This window comes from Macaca fascicularis, chromosome 12 (genome assembly GCF_037993035.2).
Source record: "Macaca fascicularis isolate 582-1 chromosome 12, T2T-MFA8v1.1".
NCBI classification, from domain to species: Eukaryota; Metazoa; Chordata; class Mammalia; order Primates; family Cercopithecidae; genus Macaca; species Macaca fascicularis.
The window spans coordinates 63,894,144-63,916,495 of NC_088386.1; the positions used below are offsets into that span (position 1 = coordinate 63,894,144).

The 22,352-nt window shown below is 39.3% G+C and overlaps 1 long non-coding RNA gene across 2 annotated transcripts; it reads right to left on the reverse strand.

Moving 5' to 3' along the window:
* Positions 1–1,045: 1,045 nt before the first annotated feature.
* On the reverse strand, positions 1,046–21,649 carry LOC102130352 (uncharacterized). Of its 2 annotated transcripts, XR_001483932.4 has the most exons (5): positions 21,591–21,649; positions 14,772–14,858; positions 9,017–9,177; positions 2,372–2,465; positions 1,046–1,699 (listed from the first exon to the last, which is right to left on the reverse strand). It is a non-coding gene; the product is annotated as an uncharacterized lncRNA (long non-coding RNA). The 2 variants fall into 2 exon arrangements; XR_001483931.4 differs by lacking the exon at positions 9,017–9,177 and having other exon boundaries at positions 1,563–1,699.
* Between the last annotated feature and the right edge of the window lie 703 nt (positions 21,650–22,352).

Genomic DNA, 22,352 nt, shown 5'->3' on the forward strand with positions numbered 1-22,352 from the left:
GCTAAGATCAAAGCAGCCAAAAATAAGGGAGGTGGTTGTATTCTGTGATTAGGATTCCAGGTTTGAAACAATTGTGGGTCAATCAGTTAATTAATACAACCACAGCAAAAGATGATGCTAGTGTTTGAGCAGTCTCATTGTCACCCTTTTCTTCCCTAGTGGTCTTTAGAAATAAGATCAGTGTTCACCTGAATAAAGCAGTTTCACTTTTATCCTCTCTGGAGGGTAGGGTTGAATGGACTCAGTGACTTCTCAAATTCCTAGTGATTCATAAAGGAGTAGGTCTCCTAAGTGTGTGGTGAAATACAGTGCTGGGCAGAGTGAGACTAAACTCGAAGGTTCTTTGCCTCTCAGATGGAAGAGAATGTTTTGCACTGAACACTTTCCAGAAATCCCTACAGGCTAAGGAAAGGCTTTGGTCAAGGGGAAGTACTAGTGTGTGCATGAAGGATGTGAAATGAAGAATGCTGATATTTTAAGGCGAAAGACAAATCTCAGGAAATGAATATATTAGGAAGCTTTATATTAGGATTTTATTATATAAATGTGCCCAGTAGATACAAAACCCAGGTCACGCTTATACTCAGGTAAAACTAGGGAGACACGTCGTGCCCCTAGCAGAAAATCTGAAATGTCAAAGCAGATGCTCTGGACACTTTCGTAAAAAGAATGTGGAATGAATGACTGAGAGAAGTCTTATCGCTGCTACTATTTGAAGACCTAGCTCAGAGCATCAGAACAATGGTGTGTGCCCAGTATAGAAGAGAAACAGGCACTTCAAGGAGCAGAATCTAGAAAGTGTCATCTTTAAAAGGAAACAGGTGGTTTCCTGGGGAGTCATTCTGACTTGAGCTGAGTTTTAGACCTATTAAGTCTACAAAGAGACTGACTTTCATTCTCTAGGTTCTTAGGGATTTAGGAAATGGGAAGAACTAACAAGAGGAATAAAGCTCCTAAAAGTGCTGCTTAAGCTGCATATCTCCAGACTCTATTCCAATCCCACTGGATGGAGTCCCTGGAAACAGAGACAGCCTGAAAATATGAATTCTTTTTTTTTTTTTTTTTTTTTGAGATGGAGTCTCGCTCTGTCACCCAGGCTGGAGTGCAGTGGCCGGATCTCAGCTCACTGCAAGCTCCGCCTCCCGGGTTCATGCCATTCTCCTGCCTCAGTCTCCCGAGTTTCTGGGACTACAGGCGCCCGCCACCACGCTCCGCTAATTTTTTGTATTTTTGGTAGAGACGGGATTTCACCATGTTAGCCAGGATGGTCTCGATCTCCTGATCTCGTGATCCACCCGCTTCGGCCTCCCAAAGTGCTGGGATTACAGGCGTGAGCCACTGCGCCCGGCCGAAAATATGAATTTTTAATAATGTATTTCCCAGGGGCCAGTAAAGGATCTAGGCACTGAATAAAAATTAAAAGAAAAATGCCCACATCTGACTGCAATCATATGAGTCACCCCAAGTGAGATCCACCCTGCTAAACCCAGTCAATTCACAGAATTTATAGGGATTATAATAAATTATTGTTTTAATCCACTAAATTTGGAGTTGTTTGTTATGCAGGAATATGAGAATTAAAACACATCCTCAAAGTTCAAAAAGGGTGTTCCTGATTGGCAGGCAGCTCTTTTAAAACTGGATCCAGGTGCCTTCCATCTGTGGCTTCACCATCTTCAATACACGGTTTCCAAGATCACTGTGGAAAAGAAAAGAACATAAAGGATAATGCATGGGAGGTCTGTGTGTATCAGGTCAGGAAATGGGATCTACCACTTCTACTCACATTTTATTGGTCAGAATCCATTCACATGGTTACACCTAACTGCAAGGAAGGCTGGAAAATGTAGTCCAGCTGTGAGTTTAATGAACAGCCAGTTAGTCTCATGAACTAATGTTCCTCTTAGGACTCTTTCTTACTGGGTGTCGGGTAGAAACAATGAAACTGGACAAATATCAATATGTCAGTCTCTTCTGATTCAAACAGTCCTTTCACATTCTACTCCCTTTCCTTTCTCCTGTTCCTCACCAAAATGGTATCTGGGTGTTTGGAGCAAGGGAATAGATAACACTGTGGCTTGAGAATAACGGTGTCTTGGATAAGCACATGTGGGTTCTAGGGAGACTTCCTGTTTTACAGCTGATTTTCTGATCCTTATTCCCTGCAATGTCCTGTTTGGCATTTAGGGATGCCATGTCTCAGCCTCAGCTGAAGTGGATGAATTGGCCCGTCTCTGCCTTTGGCAGCCTCATGGTACCTGGTATCTCTTGGTACCTGGCAGTTCAGTGACCCTTTTGGGACTTTTGTGTCCCCTCAGTGGGGACACAATGGAACTTCTTCCTCCCCACACCACACCAGCATTCTGCTTACAGGCTTTGGAGAATATGGAGTCCTTTGGCTTGGATCCATTAGCTTGAACCTGATATATGAAGAACAGTGCAGACCAGTATGGCTTAGGAGGCAACTGAAAAGAAATAAAAGCATAAGCCATTAGATCTCAGTCCTTCTCCTTCAAGCAGCCAGCATGGTTAAGTCACAGAGGAGAGTGTCTCCTTTCCTATGGATCCTATCACACTACTTGGAACTATAGTATGTAATATTTACATAATCAGAATACATTTTTTGAGATTGGGTTTTACATTTTTTGAAAATTTAAATTTTTTGATAAGACATTTTGTCAAAAATTTAAATTTTTTCAAAAATTTAAATTTTTTGACAAATCACACAAGACATAGCTAAAGAAAAGTACAAATTTACACTGAATAACTTAAAAATTATAAATATGACTAACATTTAAAAGAAAGAGGTAGAGATAGCATAAGTATGATAAACTTGGCCAGGCGTGGTGGCTCACGCCTGTAATCCCAGCAATTTGGTAGGCTGAGGCGGGTGGATCACCTGAGGTCAGGAGTTTGAGATCAGCCTGGCCAACATGGTGAAACGCTGTCTCTACTAAAAATACAAAAACTAGCTGGACATGGGGGTGGGCGCCTATAATATCAGCTACTTGGGAGGCTGAGGCAGGAGAATCGCTTGAACCTGGGAGGCGGAGGGTGCAGTGAGCTGAGATCGTGGCACTGCACTCCAGCCTGGGTAACAGAGAGAGACTCCCTCTCAAAAAAAAAAAAAAGTATAGTAAACTCAGTTGTCATTGAGGCAAGACAACAGATACTTTCTAAAACAGATAAATCAAGAACTATAGTATTTAAAGTTAAAATGTTAACTACTAGAAGAAAAACACAAAACAACAACAACAGCACAACTCTGGGGAATGGAGGTTGGAATGGAGGGTGAGAGAAAAGGATACTTACACTTCCATTTCAGAATTCCTGTGCTTTGCATTTGAGTACATTTTAAAACTCAGATACAGATAATACTTTAGTATTAAATACTGCACTAATATTAAACCTTAAAACTAAACAGAGACATCCTCATCAATAAGAAAATACTTACATAATATATATTAAATTTCACATAGATCTTAGAAAAATGAAGTAAATGTAAAGATGTGGGCATTATGGAAGAATATCCATGATGTAGCATTAGGTGACAGAAGTGATTTATAGAGCAATATGGTTAGAATGCCCTTTTATGTCAAAATGTTCATGTTCACATATACAGTTATATGTCACATATGTAGGTACACATTTGTGTATGCAAGGGAAAACTGCATAGGGATGTGCCCCCAAACACTTTGGAATGTAGAGAAGGAAAGACTTTTGTTTCACACTTATGTCCTTTTTTTTTTTAACTTTCAAAAAAAGCAGCATGCATGTTCATTATTAATGATATAATTTAGAATATGAGTTTGCATTATGGCACTTTGTCTTATCAGCTGTGTAATAAGGGGAGAGTCGTGCTACCTACCCTTTTGTACCTCAGTTTCCCCATCGTTACACAAAAGAACTCCCACCCATTGCACAGTGGTATGTGTAGATGAAACGTTCCAATCGAAATGTACGAATGTATCCTAGCAGCTGGTAGGGATTTGATACAAATTATATCCTTTCCTCTTTCTCCTTTCAGGGTGAGAAATGGCAGTCAGGGTGACTCAGGAAGAGGGTTGGGTGGAGGGTGGAAAGTGAAGGGTGGAGGGCGGAGGAATGATTCAGACAGACACTATTTAAAAACAGCCCTCAGATGCACAAGGATGAAGCCATCTCTAGCTCCAAGATAACAGCCCTCCCCTTTCCTACAATTTTCTTCCAGCTCCCACCCCCATCCTTTCTCTCCTAGACACCTCTTAATGTTTGTTTTAACCCAGCTTGATCCGTATAAAATGTTTGGAGGTTATTAAAATGTTCCAAGATAGAAATAGCCTCCTTTTTTCCTGCCCCTAAGTCATCACACTTAGTTGTGATGCACTTAATGTTGAGTACCCGATGCACTAAGTTCCTGAAGAGTAGAGTTCTGGCCAGGTGTGGTGGCTCACACCTGTAATCCCAGCAGTTTGGGAGGCCAAGGCGGGCGGATTACCTGAGGTCAGGAGTTCGAGACCACGCTGACCAAAATGGCAAAACCCTGTCTTTACTAAAAATACAGAAACACCTGTAGTCCCAGCTACTTGGAAGGCTGGGGCAGGAGAATCGCTTGAATCCAGTAGGCAGAGGTTGTGGTGAGCTGGGATGGCACTACTGCACTCCAGCCTGGGCAACAGGGTGAGACTGCGTCCAAAAAATAAAAAATAAAAAAAAAAAGTAGAGGTCTGTTTTGTGATTTTTTTCCTCCAGGGCCTAACACAATGACTGACACATGATACTTACTCAATGTTTACTGAATAACTCCGGAAAAACCTTTCTTGGTTCTTTCCGTGACATTCCCATTGCTCTTATGCCAGGATCATAGCTAATTAATTAATTAGATTAATTTATCCCCACACCAAAAAAAAAACACACACACACACACACACACATTTTCAGGGAAGTAATACATGTAAAATAGCTGATATTTATTTGCTTACTAACACAAATGCACCCCTGATTGGTGAAAGTTCAGACTGAGGTACTGGTTTAGTGGAAGGAGGAAAACAAAATACTTCCAGTCACTGAATTTTTATTTCTCTAAGTATGGGCTACTTTAGGTCAAACTACTCAGATGTCTAGGATCTGGCTTTTGTTGACTGTTCTGAGGGGTCTTTGTTAGTTGTACATCAGTGGAAAAGAGACTGAGATGATGGTATTTAGTTGGGATGCAGCAGTCTCAACAACCCATTCCAGTGCTACCTCAACCACATGTCACACTGCCAGCCGCAGCTGCCCATGGAACAGAGAGCAAAGCCACGCCATTGCATGCATTTTATTGCCGTGAGGATTTCATCGCCATCCTCAACACAGATCCCGGCTGAGCTATTCTGGACCATGTTGATGACGCTTTGTGTCAAGGGTAGACATAGACTGAAGGAGGCGTGCACCATGGAAAGTAAGCTGGCAACTTCTTCCTAAAACAGTTTCCAATTCTCTGTGCTCCAGATTTCACCAATCCAGTGTTGAGGAACAGACAGCCTTTCAAGCAAACGCAGCCCTTCCCCCACAACCCACCATCCTCAGGACTCCTCCTCTTTGGAGAAGCATCGAGGGAAGAGGCAGGGCAAGGAGAGTGGTCAGGAGTAGCTAGAGGCTCACAGCTTCTTAGCTGGGACCTCCGGAGTCCTCCTGGACCATGGTTGCTAGAGAAGTGAGCGGCAAGGGGAGGACTTAGTCTCCTGGTTTTTAAATCCCAGGTCCTTCCGAGGAACCCCAGAACAACTTCCTGCTGTCTCTAATTCCTCCTGCCTACAGCTGACTTTGGAATTGCTTGGCTTGGCTTTGTTGACATCATAATAATTATAGTCATTTTCATTAATTGCTCCCTATTTGAGCCTAATTGCCATGGATTACAATAAAATTATGCACATCATTCAATGTGCCATATTAACTTCAGATTTTATACCATTGTAACAGTAGCTTTGATTCACTTTTAGATATTATTGCTCACACGACTTAGTTATATACACTTTTTTTTTTTTGTGATAGACAAAAACAAACCTATTTCAGGTAGCCAAATCAGCGTAACCAGCAGGGGAGCCTCAGGAGGGACTGGGACTAAGAAAAGGGAAGTTGTCTTTTTTGCTTTTTCCTATGCTTCCCCTTTGTTCTTTTCTCTTTCTCCTGGTTATCTTTTTTGCTTCTCCATGGCAGCAGATGCTCTTCCACAGTAGGCTCCTGATGTTCGATGACCTCCATTCAAGTGACCAGCCTAGACTGATGGCTATTTTCATTCTGCTTCCAAATTCCCAGGAGAAAGTATCCAAGTAACTCAGCTTGGTCGATTATTTCTGATTCAGTCAAGTGTGGTCAATAGATGGCATGACAGTTCAAGAATTTCAGGGGCTCCCAACCTATGGGTGGTTGGGTGTGTGAGGGTGGTGGTAGAGAAGCTCTCCAGTTTGCAGGGGTCCCCGTGGCCGCGGACCTGTACCAGTCCGTGGCCTGTTAGGAACGGGATCATACAGCAGTAGGTGAGTGGCTGGTAGGTGAGCATTACTGCCTGAGCTCCGCCTCCTGTCGGATCAGCAAGTGACATTAGGTTCTCATAGGAGCGTGAACCCTATTGTGAACTGTGCATGCGAGGGATCTAGGTTGCACACTCCTTATGAGAATCTAATGCCTAATGATCTGAGATGGAACAGTTTCATCCTGAAACCACCCCCGCCCAATCCCCCACCTGGTCCGTGGAAAAATTGTCTTCCACAAAGATAGTCCTTGGTGCCAAAAAAAGTTGGGGACTGCTGCTTCAAGGCTTTCTGTAAGGTGGGGGTAATAATGCAGAGAACCTGTCTCTTGGGGTGGTGGTGAGTGCTGCAATTGGCATTGTTCACAGGGTACTTTGCACAGTCCTGGCACATAGAAATCACTGAATATAATGTTTACCATTATTGCTGTTATTATTATCTCTTTGGGTCCTTAAAACATTTTTTCAGGATTTTTAGGTGGGTATGATTTCAAAATCCATAAAATCCACCTAAAGATTTACATGAGAATAATCCAAAAATCTCAGGGGAATCATATGAAAAAGATTATTTATTTATTTTCCTCAAATCTCTGAACAACAGTTGAAACGTTTTCACACACTAGATCTCATTTTGGAGAGCTTGGAGACGTGGCCTGTAAGGTTTCACTAATCCAGGAGGGGGCAGGCTTCCCAAACACAAATGCCCTCAGCTGCAGACCCGCGGCTCCAGGAGAAACAAAGGCGCGTCAGTGAGAGCCGTTTCAGAAATCTAGCATTACCTTCAAAAAAATGTAAGAAATCAAAAGCAACTGAATATTTGCATGGCCTAGAAGAATCCCTGGCTGTGTCATCCATAGGCACCTTGTCACTTGCCAGACCGGGTCGGCTGTAAGCTTGTGAAGTAAGCAGAAGAAATTTCCCGTGTCCCCACCCACTCCTATCTTTGCCTTTGTTTCTGGTCCTCTGCCCCCTTCCTTCCTGTACCTTCCTCCTTCGTCTTTGTTCCCCTCTTCCATGGCAATCTATCTTTGGGAAAAATAACTGTGATTTAAATGTTTAAAGAAATAAGGATCCTAGGGATATTAGGTCGCTTCAAACACTTTCAAGAACGTGATAGTCGGCCGGGCGCGGTGGCTCAAGCCTGTAATCCCAGCACTTTGGGAGGCCGAGGCGGGCGGATCACAAGGTCAGGAGTTCGAGACCACAGTGAAACCCCGTCTCTACTAAAAATACAAAAAATTAGCAGGGCGCGGTGGCGGGCGCCTGTAGTCCCAGCTACTCAGGAGGCTGAGGCAGGAGAATGGCGGGAACCCGGGAGGCGGAGCTTGCAGTGAGCTGAGATCGCGCCACTGCACTCCAGCCTGGGCAACAGCGTGAGACTCCGTCTCAAAAAAAAAAAAAAAAAAAAAAAAAAAAAAAAAAAAAAAGAACGTGATAGTCACTAACAAGGGAACTTGCGTGTGGATGCCCTACCAGGTAAGAGAGGTGGAGGATTCGTGACTTAAAGCAAGGGCATTGAAGGTAGATAGGGCTGGTTTAAATCCTGGCTTTGGTGATAACACATTGCCACTCTGTGACCACTTCCCAGCTCCATTACCCCGGGTAAATTACTAAGCCTCTTTGTCCTCATCTGTAGAAGGAGGGTAGTGTTAGAACCCATCCCAGGGTATCCTGAAGATTAAAAAGGACAGTGCATGTCTAGTACCTAGTATTTGGCACATAAGACATACTCAACTGTAGCTGTTATTATAATAAAAGTTTTATTATAGTGATATGACGTTAATACATTACAGTAATATAATTTTTTATTACTTTGTTTTTTTTTTTTATCATGGTCCTATTTTATACCACACATTAGACAATTTCTGGTGTATTACCTATAGGTCTGAACTGGAGGAAAAGGATACATTTTAAATGAAACATGACATATTAGAGACAACACAGAAAAAAATGAGCAGGATGAAGTTTCTGGAAACTCCTATAAAAATCTGTTGAAAGAGTTGTGGTCATTGGAACTGAAAAGTATGAGAATAAGAGCTTAAGAGCAATGCATCTTCAAATGCAGGAACGGCTGGAGGGAATCCCAAGGGGCCTGGACAACCCTACTCCTCTAGATCAGGAAGGTTTTGCCCTTGTTTCTGTTAGCTGCCCAAGGGGAATTACTGCCTCCATCTCAGTTTATGTTAATTTCTCAGTTTGGAGGTTCTCAGAACCAATGGAATGACAGACCCATGGTTACAAACTCTCAAGGGAAACTTTTCCCCTAGAGCCCAGACTACTGAGATAGAATATCACCTTTATTGTCTCCCTGAGCCTACGGGTGCATTTCCTGATTCATTCCCTCACTCTGAGTATAGCCCTTCTAAGGACCAGGATTTCTACAGGGGTTGCAGTTCCAACACCCAGCATTCTGCATCTCCAGGCCTCACATTCTGCCCTGGCCTGAGCATACTAATCCAAGCCTCTAGGTGCCTGAGCCCGTCAACTCCCACCCTGAGTGGCTGTAGCATACATGCACGTACTCACTGCTCTCATTTTTCCTTCTCACTTCATTTTTGACTCCAGGAACTTTTTGAACTTTCTTCCAGCATTCAGCCGTGTCTTAAAGGAGACTTGTTTTACTGGATCCAGAATTTCTGATTATTGTGGAGCTACATGGTTTTTGGATTGTTTAGTTTACCATACACCTAGAGGCAGAAATTAGTTTAAAAAATAATTAAATACTTAAATACAAAATTTAATCACATTTAGAGGGAAGTTGGGAGTTCCCAAGGGGCAGATTTAAGCTCTCTATTAAAGGAAGCTGCTAAAGAGAGTTGTGGAATGGTGAGATCCAGGCAGTGTGGGCATTGGTTGACTCTACGATGCCATCATGACAATTGTCACATTAAATAATTCTGAAGCTGAAAGAATTTAAGGGAATGTTTGACCTGCCCCACAGTACCTGTATTTAAGACTTAATAGGCCATGGGGAAAGTCAGTAAATGTTCAGGAGAGTCTTTTTCTGAAAAAATGTTCCCACCTAAGGGATTAAGGACCTCCTGTAAGGAAGGCTGGGCTCAGTGAACTACTCCACAGCCTTCAATCTGTTTCTTTGTGCTTGTGGGGCAAGAATAAGCTAAGAGCACCAGGGTTGTCAATATACTTATTGTAGGAAATAAAGAGGTTTGTTAAAACAACAACAACAACAACTACTACTACTCATGACTTTGGAAGCAGTCATGTGATAAAGACGTGAATTCCAAGATCTCAGTCATTTCCTCTCAGTGAAACATTATCAGAGACCAACAGAAAATCAATAAAAGATTTCAGTCTCATAGAGTTTGTGTAAATATTGCAGAAATGACTTTCACAAGGGTGATAAGCACAGCCTTATCATATTTAATTCAGCTGAGAAGTCCAACTAAAACATAAAACTCTACCCCCTCTGATGGCAAGACGTTTTATAACAATGAAAGTAGCTGGATTTATACTGTATAAGCCAGCACTTGAGCACTCATCCATGCAGCCTCGCCACCTCAACAGGTTGCCAGCGCCTGCCTTCCCACTCCTCTGATGCCAAGTAAAATTGTAAAGTTTGCCTGTGATGCTCCCAGATTCCTGAATTCATCCCTATTCTCAAAGAAAACTTTTCCATTCCCATTCAGACACTTCTCAGCTCTCAAAAAAGACAAGGAAACTAATTTCTACTGAAGTATGAAACTAGTGATAGTTTAACATGCACCTCTTTATTTTTCCTAGAAGAGTTGCAATTTAACAGGAATCAAGATTCTAACCTACAAGCGGAGCAGAACTGTGTTTATTGTGTGCTATCTTTTGGTTAAGGAACTATATAATTGTATTTGCTTATATTTTCAAAAATAAACCATGAAAGGATGAGACCAAATCTGACGAAAACAATTACCTCTCATATAGGAGGAAATGGGATAGAAAGCACATGAAAGCAATCCTTTTCTGAATTTACTTTGTTTTGTGGTTTTTACTTTGAAACAGAGGTGTGTGCTAAAGCCAGTTTATACCAGCTGGCAAGAGCCAGTTAAATTTTCAGGAATTTTGTGAGCCAGCTATGAAACAGCTATTATCAAAGATTAAATTATGTAACTTAATATGAAATAAATTATATTTAAAAAGACAATAAATACTTAAAACTCATGTTTTAATTATTTTTATACATTTTACAATTATCTGTGCTACTGAGCTTTATATGTGTCATATATGCATGGTAGAACTCCTATATAATGGTGTACTACCAAATTCTTCCAAATTCTGCATTAACTGTTATAACATTGATAACTCAAAATCAGTCATGGTGGTAATATGTATACCATAAAAATTGACAAAATCCAGTCTTTTATTTATAAACATTTACCAGCATAATGCTACTTTGGAACTGTGTTAATATTTCACATCATTTAAAAGTTAATATTTTACACAATTTAAAATTCTTAAAGAGTAAATCACTAAAAATAAAAAAAAACTGAAATAAACAAACATCAAATGTGTATCACTTAGTACTCATAACAATATGAAGACAAATTATTTCAAGTGACTTTAAAGCATAGTATTTTGACTGTAACTTTCTACTACCATATATTCTAGAAGGGGGAAAAAGGAAAGAATTCTTAATCTGCATTAAGTAGTATTATTGCTAGTAGTAATAATTATATTGTTACTTTAGAACTATTAATACATACACATATGTGTGTATGCAAATAATTTACTATTAGGAGCCAAGATTTTTTTCAGTATAAAAAAATACATAAAATATAAACCCCAAAATGTTAAGTAAAACTTAATAATCTGAAATTCAACTTATATTGGTATGAATACATGATTTATTTTAGGCATGTGATATACTAAGGAATAAAGATAACAGTAATTTTCTCATTGGGCATAGAACAAACAGAAAGACCATGGAGTAATGTCTTTAAAGTATTGAAAGAAAAAAAGTCAACCTAGAATTCTATACCTGGCTAAAATATTTTTTTAAAATGAAGATAAAAACTGAAGACTTCTTAGACAAAAAAACTAAAAACAATTCATTACCAGCAGGCCCACACTGTAAGAAATGTTAAACTCCTTTAGGCAGAAGGAGTAATTCCAGATAAAAATGTGGATCTTCAAAATGGAATGAAAAGCACCGTCAATGGTAACTACATGAATTTCTTTTATCACATTATTCAAATGTATTTATAAAATAATTGACTGGTTAAACAAAACTTATAGCAATATAAGGTAGAGTTTACAATATGTAAAAGTAAATTATATAAAAACAAAGGCTTGGCCAGGCGCAGTGGCTCATGCCTATAATCCCAGCACTTTGGGAGGCTGAGGCAGTTCACCTGAGGTTGGGATCACCTGAGGTCGGGAGTTCAAGATGAGCCTGATGAATCCGGAGAAACCCCATCTCTACTAAAAATACAAAATTAGCAGGGCGTGGTGGCGCATGGCTGTAATCCCAGTTACTCGGGAGGCTGAGGCAGGAGAATAGCTTGAACCTGGGAGGTAGAGGTTGCAGTAAGTTGAGATCACGCCACTGCACTCCAGCCTGGGCAACAAGAGTGAAACTCCGTCTCAAAAAAAAAAAAATAGCTCAAAAGCTAGGAGAAGACAAGTGGAAGTATACTACTGTAAAGTTCTTATGCTATACATGAGGTAGTATAATATCAGTGGAAGGTAGACTATGTAATTTAAAGATGTGTACGATGAATCTTAAAGCAACCACTAAAATAATGAAACATAGAGTTACGGCTAGTAAGCCAACACAAGAGATAAAATGGAATAATATCACCAGGCATAAGAAAGGTAATTTCCTAATAAGAAATTAGACAATTTATCAGGAGACCTAACAATCTTAAATATTCATACCCCTAACAACAGAGTTCCAAATTATATGAAGCAAAAACTGAGAGAAGTGCAAACAGAAGTATATGTATCCACAATATAGCCAGAAATTTTGATACTGTTCTCCTGATAATTGATAGAGCAAGTAGAGAGAAAATCAGTAAGAATATAGAAGAGCAACAGTCAACCAACTTGACCTAATTGACACATATAGAAAACTCCACTTAATGAGAGCAAAAGATACCTTCTTTTCAATTGCCCAAAGAATATTTGCAGAGACAGATCATATTCTGGGCCATAAAACCAGTCTCAATACATTTAAAAGGTTCAAGTCATACAAAATGTATTAACTGATGTTAATGGAATTAAATGAGAAACAAAAAACAGAAAGACCTCTGGAAAACACCCAAATATATGGAAACTAAATAACATACTTTTAAGTTACCCATGGGTCAAAGAAGAAATCAAAAAGGAAATTAGAAAGCATTTTGATCCCAGCACTTTGGGAGGCTGAGGTGGGCAGATCACAAGGTCAGGAGATCAAGACCATCCTAGCTAGCACCATGAAACCTCGTCTCTACTAAACAAAATTAGCTGGTGTGGTGGTGGGCTCCTGTAGTCCCAGCAACTCGGGAGGCTGAGGCAAGAGAATGGTGTGAACCTGGGAGGCAGAGGTTGCAGTGAGCCGAGACTGTGCCACTGCACTCCAGCCTGGGCGACAGAGCGAGACTCTGTCTCAAAAAAAAAAAAAAAAAAAGACATTTTGAATGAATAAAAATAAAAATAAAAATATTTCAAACTTTGTGAGATACCACAAAAGCAAAAAGCCCATATTATCAAAGAAGAGAGGTCTAGAATCATTGACTTCAGCTTCTAACTTCAAAAACTAGAAAAGATAAAATCCAAAGTGGACAGAAGAAAAGAAATAATAAAATCTTAGATGAAGTCTATGAAATAGAAAATAGAAAAAAAATCAATGAAAACAGAAGCTAATTCTTTAAGAAGATCAATAAAATTGCCAAACCTTCAGCAGATTGATAAGAAACAAAAAAGAAAGAAGAAATCAAGTCAGGAGTTAGAGAGGTGACATAACTGCAGATTCTACAGATACTAAAAGGACAATATGGGAGTATTATTAACAACTTTACGCTAATATCTTCACCAACTTGAATGAAATAGAAAAACTGCCTAGAATTACAAACTACCAAAACTCTCTCAGCATGGATCTGATAATCTGAATAGCCCTAAATCTATGAAAGAAATTGAAGTTTTAGTTTAAAATTTTCCCACGAAGAAAATTCCAGGCCCATGTGGCTTCAGTGGTGTATTCTATTAAATATTTAAGGACGTAAAAACTACCCATTCTACACAAACATTCTGAGAAAATGGAAGAGGAGGAAATTCATTCTATAAGGTATGATGATTCTAGAACCTAGGATATTACAAGACAAAAAAATTACAGACTCATAACCCTCATGAACATAGATGCAAAAATCCTAAATAAAACTTCGGGAATCATATGTAATAATTTAGAAAAAGGAGACCACAACATGACCACATGCTATTTATCTGAGGAATCCAAGAATTTAACATTTGAAAATCAACTTAATGTAATTCACTATGTAAACAGACCGAATAGGCACAGAAAAACATTTGACAAAACATGACATCTGTTTCTCATTAAAAATCTCTCAGCAAATTTGGATAAGAAGGGAATGTCTTTAACTTGATAAAGGGAATCTATGAAATAAACTATAGCATACATCATACTTAATGATGAAATATTGAATATTCTCCCACTAAGGTCAGGACCAACACAAGAATGTCTGCTCTCACCACTTCTATTTAACAGTGTGCTTGAGATTCTAGCTTGGGCAATAATGAAAAAATAAATGAATAAAAGATGTTCAGATTGGAAAGGAAGAAGTAAAACTCCCTTTATTCCCAGATAATGTGATAGCTTACATAGGAAATCTGAGCAAATCTTGAAAAGCTCCTAAAACTAATAAATGAGCAATGTTGCTGGATACAGGATCAGCAAGCAAGAATCAGTTGTGTTTCTATGTACTTGCAACCAACTATCAGAAATATAAATAAAACAGTGCTGCTTACAGTAGCATAAAAATATGATACATAGATGTAAATTTGACAAGATATGTGCAAGACCTATATGCTGAAAGCTACAAAACATTGCCAAAATAAATTAAAGCAGATCTCAATAAATAAAGATATCATGGTATTGAAGACTTGATATTGCTAAGTTAAAGTTCTCCCCAAATTGATCTGTAGATTAAACACAATCTCAATCAAAATCTTCACACACTTTTTTGGTACGAATTTACAAGCTGATTCTGACATTTATATGGCTATGCCAAGGACCTAGACTAGTTAAAACAATTTTGAAAAGAAGGAAAAAGTTGAGAACACTAAACATTACCTGATTTCAAAGTGTATAAAGCTGCAGCAAGACACTGTGGTACTGGAGTCAAGTTAGACAAGGAGACCAAGGGAACAGAACAGAGTCCTGAAACAGACCCAAACATAAATGAAAACTTGGTTGTTGACAAAGTTTAAAGCCCAGTTCTTGGACAAAAATGTAGCCTTTCAACAAATGGTTCTGGAAAAAAGGGAATATCCATGTGCAAAATAAATGAACTTTGATCCACATGTTGTACCACATACAAAAATTAACTCAAAGTGAACAGTAGACCTAAGTGTAAAATCCCAAAACTATAATACTTCTAGAAGAAAACATAGGATAAAATTTTTGCAGCCTTGGGTTAAGCAAAGATTTCTTGCACAAAATACCAAAAGCACATACTGGGTGAAAATATTTGCAAATCATGTATCTGATAAATAACTCATATCAAAAATATCTAAAAACTCTCAAAATTCGACAATAAGAGAAAAAACAACCAAATAAAAAAAGGAAAAAAAAATTAAATAGACACTTCACCAAAGAAAATATATTGGTAGCAAATAAGCACAGGAAAACATGCTCAACATCTGTAGTTATTATGGAAATGCAAATTCAAACTGTCATGGATATCACCACATATCTATTAAATTGACAAAATTAGAAAGACCACACCAAATATGAGGAGGATGTGGAGAAACCCAAACTCTCATATACTGCAAAATTGTCACAACAATCAAGATGGTGAACACATCTGTCATTCCCAAAAGTTTACTCATAACCCCATTTGTAATTCTCCCCTCCCACCATTTCCTGTTGCCCCCTTTCCCTTAGTCCCCAGGCAACCATAGAAGCCACAGATCCTTTCTCTGTTACTATAGTTTAGTTTTTTATACCTTTACAGAAATAAAATGGTATAGTATGTATGCTTTTTGTCTTGCCTATTTCACTGGTGATAAATTTTTGAGATTCATCCAAGTTGTTGTGTGTATGAATAGTTCAGTTCTTTTCATTGCTGAGTAATATTCCATTGTATGGATATACCACAATTTGTTTATTCATTCCATGTTGATGAACATTTGAGTAATTTCTACCTTTGGCTATTACAAATAAAGCTACCATGAACATTCTTATATGACTTATGCCTTTCTTTCTTTGAATAAATACCTGGGAGTAGAAAGTCTTCATCATTATGGTAGGGATATATTTAATGTTTTGTGGAAGTCCTAAGCTACTTGAAAACCTTCTCAAAGACCTATTGAGGTAAGGATCATTTATCTTAGAGATGAGGAAATTTGAGTCTCAGAAAAGTCATATTGATTTACCCAGTGTGTCTCTGCTAGTAAGTAGTACAACCAAGTGCAACTAAGTTTGGAATAAACTTAATTCTTCTGATTCTACACCCAGGAGATGCTTCCATCAGCCCATAGACATTCCTAAAAACCTAGTCTCACCACTAATATTGCTCAGCATTTATACACTGTTACTACAGAAATAGGAACTTGGAGACCTCCTGTTAAAAGACTGCTTCAAAAACATTCTATGAAACATTAATCTTACAAGATGATGTGTGACACAAGCGTTTGATGGTTAAGGAAACCTGGGAGGGCTACACCCATTAGCCCCCTTGTATAAGTACATCATGTTAAAATATGACAGATATGAGAAATTCCATAGCAACAAATTCATTTATATTTGTCTAATCATGTACATCCTAACCATATTTGAACTTAGAACTTGTTTTTTCACCTACAACTTTTTACTAGATATTATAAACTTTATAATAAAAATGTGTTAAGTGTGTAGTAAACTTTAACGAAATTTGAATTAAGACTTGTCAGGTCAGGATAACAGCACAGCCTCCTTTTACTTTGCTCTCTCAGCATCATGAAAGATACAAATAGAATGACAACTATTTAAAAAGTAAAACTTTGCACCAGGCATCAAATTGTGACTCTTTATAGATTGCCTATATATCAGAATAAAATCATTTAATTCTTATATTGAAGCAAAACCTACTGGGGCTTATTCATTTCAAGCTGAGTTATTCTTTGACATATTGAAATTCACTACAAGAAAAAACCATCTTTATTCTAAGCCTTTTCAAAGTTGATGAACAAAGAAAGCCACATCCAAGTTGTAAGTACATCTCTTCAGCTGTGTAGATAATGCAGCCTCATGCAATTAAGTTAAGTGGAAGTAGTTAAGAACAATTTGTTGATCTTCATGGCCTTTTGTCTGTAGGAAACCGATTCTATTCAAAACCATATGTCTAGACCACATTTATGCTTTAGAAACAAGGCACCAAATTTTGATCCAGACTGCCTAGGTTACCTCTTGAACCTACTGACATCTTTATTTTGAGTGTAAATTTTTCCGCTTTAGTAGAGCAGTGTGCCCCAAATCAAAATGGTGAGTGTTGCAAATTCTGGAAATCATAGGTTGCCAATTCTTCCTTTCCACTCACACTGTCAATGACTGTTCAGCATGATGAAGAGGCAGGAATAAGAATGGGAGAAGGCAATGCAGAAACTCCCTAAGCAGGTTATTCTCCATCTTCAAATACATTCTCTGTATTTGAATGGCCCTCCATCTCTTCAGGGCCTACGGAGGCTCCATCACTAAGGTTCTCTTTCCCTCTGGCTTCTGATTGGGATTAGCCAGTGGTGAGCACCATGAGGTCCTGAATCTTGCCCCTCTTCCACTACCCCTTGCACCCTCTTTGCCTGTCTGTTCTTGGCTAGGGCTGCCTTCCTCTGCTCTCAGCTGTGGCTCCAGTCAGGCACCCCCTCCCTCCCACAGCTCTGCAGCTGTGCTCAAGATCTGCTCAATTCTCCTCCCCTGCTCCCTTGAGGTCTCATGATGGTGAAGGCTGCCCAGTGCTGCCAATCCAGGGTGCTTCACTCCCCTTGTTTTCCTCTTGACTCTGCTCCCACCTCTGTGAATAGTCCCTTTGTTAAACGTCTACTCATTACCCCTTTGAGTGTGCCAGCTGTTCCCTGCCAATATCGTCACATGTACCCATGTTCTAATGTTAAAATTCCTACCAAATCACTTAATTTATATTACAGTTAAAAGTTGTGATATGAGTTTTTCAAATTAGATGTCTTGCTTTGAAAGGGGAAATTTTTAGAAAATGTATTTTTAAATGAGTGAGGGTATTTTATACTAAAATGGTGAATCCTAACTTTTTTCTCAGTAGGTTGAGGAAAGCATTTTAGCTACTTAAGACTGGCTGACAAAAGTGTGTCTTCTCTCCTTTTTCCTTTTCACACTCACAAGAAGTTCTAGGACATGCTGGCCCCAACTGAGGCCATCTCCTCACCCCACACCCAGACTTGTGACTCTTCTGGATAAAGGACAAAGTTGATTTGCTTTCCTTGTTTTTAAACCATAGCTGCTAAATTGAGGGAAGTCAAATGATCTGGTATTCTAACATTCCACATCTCCTTCCAAATTCTTTTTCTTTTTTACCCCCTATTTTCTTCCCCACCTTGTTCTATTTCCTACAAAATGGCTTTTGTTTCTTTCCCCCTTCTTTCCTGTTGTTATGTGATGGCCCATGTCCCAAGACTGACCCTCAGCCACTTGTGAGGTGTGTCACAGTGACGTATAACTGATAGGAGCCAGAGTTCTTAAGCTTGCAAATGTTTTACTTAAAAAAATAGATGCAAATGGATTCAAGGTTACTCTGCAGAATAACATAACTCTCAATAATCTAAAATCCATAGTGCTTGGCCAGGTGTGGTGGTTCACTCTTGTAATCCCAGCACTTTGGGAAGCTGGGGTGGGAAGATTGCTTGAGCCCAGGAGTTTGAGACCAGCCTGGGCAACATGGGGAGGCCCTGTCTCTACAAAAAAATTAAAAAAAGAAAAATAGCTGGATATGGTGGCATGTGCCTGTAGTCCCAGCTGCTTGTGGGATCGAGGCGGGAGGATCGCTTGAGTTGGGGAGGTCAAGACTGCAGTGAACTGTGATCCCACCACTGCACCCCAGCCTAGGCAACAGACTGACCCTGTGTCAAATAATAATAACAATAATAATAATAATAAAACCCATAACACTTTCTTGAGTGGGAGAAAAAAATGTGGAATGATCGCGAATGTATCAGAAATTACACATAGCTGATAGTCTTGCCTTTCTATTACTGATCTACATTTAATAGCTCCAGCCATTAAAAATCATTGTAGCACTTTATTTCTGCACACACAAATTGTTTTTGACTCATTAAAATCTGGACATGCCTGTGGGAGTGTTGCAGATTTAAATATCATTCATCAAGTAAGCTGTCGTACAAAAAAAGTCTAGCACAGCTGCTTCAGGGAAAAACTAAAAGAAACCACATTACTGTGGGGAAATCCCCAATGGAAGTCCTATATGGCTTGAGAAAGAAACCCTCAATTGTAATAATTACATCATTATATTTGTGGATCTTGAATGAGTCTTATCTGTTAAAGATTGCTTCCCCCTTCAGCATCATTTTTTATTAAAAATTTTTCCCAGCATCTTCTTCTTTTTTTTTTTTTTTTTTTTTTTTTTTTTGAGACAGGGTCTCGCTTTGTTGCCCAGGCTGGAGTGCCATAGTGCAATCATGGCTTACTGCAGCCTTGAACTTCTGGGATCAAGAGGTCTTCCCGCCTCAGCCTCCTGAATATTTGGGATTACAGGCATGAGCCACCACGCCCAGCCCAATTTGTCTTTTAACAACAAATTTAGAGAGTATTAAAAATGTCTTTTTCACAGGCAGAACTATTCTCAATGTGTTCAAGCAGAACTCTAAGTCCTAAGTTAAAGACAGTCACATAACTGGGTTCCAAACTGCAGCATATGATTCTGTTTTGAGCACAAGATGACACCAGGTGTTACAGTTTTGAAAAGAGATTTGTCAGGGCCTGGCTTGACCAGCTGCAGCAGGGGCCTGGGAGGAGTTGGCTCTGCAAGGAAGGGCCTTACTGGGGAGAGTCAGCAGGGTCGGCTCCATTGAGCAGCAGACTCTGGGAAGGGGTCTCCTGTGGCAGGCAGAATCCCGTGTCCAGTGGGCCACATTACAGATTGGAGGGCATTGTTGAGAACAGCAATTTACATCAGAGAAGACCAGCAGAGTTCATCCCCACAGGAGCACTGCTATGGAAAATTGGAAACAGGCTGCTGGAAAGCTAATGGCAGCTGGCAGTACAGGGCATACTGTCTTCCAGCAGCTGAGCCTCAGGTACAAATGCCACATCTGGGAGCATCTGGTAAGGAAAAGGCAGGGCCGGTCCTAAAGGTACTGACACCAGGCAAGTCAATCAGGTGCAAGAACGGGAAGATACTCATTTGCAGAACTGGGTGAAAAATGAGAATCAAGGCTCAGAAAATGACCCTTTATTGAGGCATTAACCAAAAAAAATTAAAAAAAAAATTTTTAGTAGAAATGAAGTCTCATTATGTTGCCTAGGCCAGTCTCAAACTCCCGAGCTCAAGAGATCCTCCTGCCTTGGCCTCACACAGTGCTGGGATTACAGGCATGGGCCACCACACCTAGCTTGAACCCTTTTGTGAAAGTGAAACATGAGTACAGAGTCAGAGAAGCAGTAGAGCTGGCAATGCAAAATCCAGAGTTTTAGAATAGAGTTTGTTAATCCCTTATACTTAAAGACTTATCTGACTTTTTAAAAATGTGGGCTGGATCTTCAGCTTACAGGAACCTCTCTCTCAGCACTCAAAAGAGAGAGAGAGAGAAAGTAAAATATATATATATACATATATATATATATAGGTTCCCTGAACTTGTCTATGACACATAGTGTTAGTCAAGATTCTTGGGGGCAAATGGCAGAAATCCAATTAAAATTAGTTTTAAGAAACTACAATGAAAGGAATTTACTTGCTCATGTAACTGGAAAGTACAAGGGTGGAGCTGCCAATTACAAAAAGGGCTCAAATGCTGTTCCCTGGGCTCTTTACTCATCTTTCTCTTTACTGTTTTCTGCTTTTGTTGGGTTGGTAAGTGTTTAACAACTAAGTCTCTGGGGAAAAAATGTATGTACGTACATACATACACAAAGTTATTATAAATTTTACTAATATAAGGAATGTATAGCACAATTTACAAAGAATAATATCTAATATTCTTTTTTTTTTTTTTTTTGAGACGGAGTCTCGCTCTGTCACCCAGGCTGGAGTGCAGTGGCTGAATCTCAGCTCACTGCAAGCTCCGCCTCCCAGGTTTATGCCATTCTCCTGCCTCAGCCTCCCAAGTAGCTGGGACTACAGGCGCCCACCACCTCTCCCGGCTAGTTTTTTGTATTTTTAGTAGAGACGGGGTTTCACCGTGTTAGCCAGGATGGTCTCAATCTCCTGACCTCGTGATCCGCCCGTCTCGGCCTCCCAAAGTGCTGGGATTACAGGCTTGAGCCACCGCGCCCGGCCTAATATTCTTTATGTAAATTTGATACAGCTAATTTATTCTCATAGGATACTTTTGTTTATTTTTGTTAAACTCTTGTATCTGTAAACAAATATGGTTGTTTTTGAAGAACCAGTATAATTCTGACTTGAATGTTAGTGGATATTTTCATTTACAAGAAAGACAATGCTATGTACTAAACTGTGTCCTCCTCGAATTTATTTGTTGAAGCCCTAACCCCTAAGGAGACTGTATTTGTAGATAGGGCCTATAAGGAGGTAATTAAGTTAAAGGAAGTCATGAAAGTGGGGCCCTAATCTGATAGAACTGGTGGCCTTAAAAGAAGAGGAAGAGGGAGGGAGAATTCTCAGACTCGAAGAAGTCATCTAAGCACACAGTGAGATGGAGACCACCTACAACCCAAGAGAGAAGATCTTAGAATGAAACCTACCTTTCTGCACCGTGATCTTGGACTTCTAGGCTCCAGAACAATGAGAAATAAATTTCTGTGGTTTAGGCCATCCGGTCTATGGTATTTTGTCATGGCCCACAGAGACTCACACAGATAAAAAAGAAAGTGAAACAATAAAGACATATATGGGAACTTTATGTTTTTTGCAAAGACTAACAACTTTGCTCAACCAGATAATAGTTTTTGGATAATAGAATATTTTATTTCTTTTTTGTTCTGTTTATGTAGCATCTTTAGAGATGACACATTTTAAAGTTTAATCTGCATTACTAACAATTTTTCCATCACTGTTAACTTTAGATAGGGGATTGGCAAAATGCCCTGTGGTCCTAATCTGGCCTGCTGTCTGTTTGTTGTAAATGAAGTTTTTTGGAACACAGCCACACTGACTTTGTTTACGTATTGTCTATAGCTGCCTTTGCACTGCAATGGCACAGTTGAGGAGTTCTGACAGAGACTATATGACCTGCAAACCCTGAAATGTTTATTGTCTGGTCTTTTACAAAAAAAACTTGTGAACTTTGGTTTAGAAAACCAACAAAATAATAAATTAAGCCTTGTAGTGTTTGAAAATTTTCATTGTATAAATATTCCCACTATGGGTAATTTCAAGCTGCCAATGTAAATGTCACTGAACACAGAATTGAGAAAAAATGTGCAGTAAAACACCATTATGTAGCATTTCCACCAAAATACTATATAAGTTCCAAAAAAACTTTTTTTTTTGTTTTATAACAAAAG